The following is a 1,265-nucleotide window of genomic DNA, read 5'->3' on the forward strand; positions in this document are numbered from 1 at the left end:
TTTGGGAGGCTGAGGTGGGAGGATCACTTGAACCCAGGCTGCAGTGATCTGAGATTGCACCACTGCACTCCATCCAGCCTAGGCGACAGAGTGAGACCCTGTCTCAAAAAAAAGAAACTCAGTAAGAAAATTAGGTTTGATTGTGCTTTCAGAAGCTATTGAAGCTTTTTCAGTAACTTAGTTATTCAGGAACATGGTTTTCCAATTAACTGGGTTGATGGCCCAGAGGAGCCTGGAAAAGCTGCCTTTAGGGTCCCCGCAGGATTCATCCCAGAAGGGAGTGTCTCACTCTGTCCAAGGCTGGGCTGCACCAGCAGCTGCAGAAGGACAAGGCAAGGGCCTGGTGATTTGCAGACCAGACACACTCGAGGCCAGGCCGGAGCTCACTTAGGAAACCTGGGAAGCAGCCAAGCTCTCTTCCTGCTAGCTGGCGGCTCTTTCTGGTGCTAATTGCTGCCTCCTCCTTTTTGAGATCTCCCGAAGCCACAGAGTCCTGTCCCCTCATTCCATCAAAACCTGCTTTCCCAGTGCTCACCAGCTAATGTACCCCTGATTATTTCCAGTTCCACAGCCCAAAAGCTGTTTCTAAATCGGAAATCCGAATCTTCTGTCCTGACCGGCCTCTCCGTCCAGCTGCCCTCAAGTTCACGGTCACACTGCTAACTTCAGGTCCAGTCTCCCTCACCACCTTCTGTTTTGCCTTTGGGAAGGGAATTTGCGTTTTCTTCCGAGCTAAAGACCTAAACTCCAAAGAAATCTCAAATGGTGGTGTTTTAGGCATCAGCCACTGATTAGGAATTGGTCAAAGACGAATCTGGGGCTCTTCATGGCACTGGGCTGTGCTTTGGCCCCCGGTCTGCATTGCTCACACAGCTGGGAGCTCCTGGGGTCCCGGGCTTTGACTCGCAGGGATGTTACAAGATGCCCTATTAGCCTATTTAAAAATCAAAATGGGTGTCCAAGGCCCTGGCATTCATGGTCTCTGTCATCAGTCACTGCTTCACACCCTAGAGCTTTGCAAAGCCCCGAGTGCCACACTACTGCCACCCCTCAGCTGTGCTCCATGGCACCTGAGCGTTCCCACACAGATCTAGAGCCTTCTTCTAAACAGGACTGCGTCTGTCGCTGCCTCCACCTCTGCACCTAGTTGGGCCACGCTTGTCCATCTCTCTCATCTGGGCTTCTTGTGGAGGCTAAATAGCAGCCTTGTCCTGCTCCTGTCCACTCTCTATGTGGCAGTCAAGGGTGTCTTCCAAAAGCATAAG

Source organism: Macaca nemestrina, chromosome X (genome assembly GCF_043159975.1).
Source record: "Macaca nemestrina isolate mMacNem1 chromosome X, mMacNem.hap1, whole genome shotgun sequence".
NCBI classification, from domain to species: Eukaryota; Metazoa; Chordata; class Mammalia; order Primates; family Cercopithecidae; genus Macaca; species Macaca nemestrina.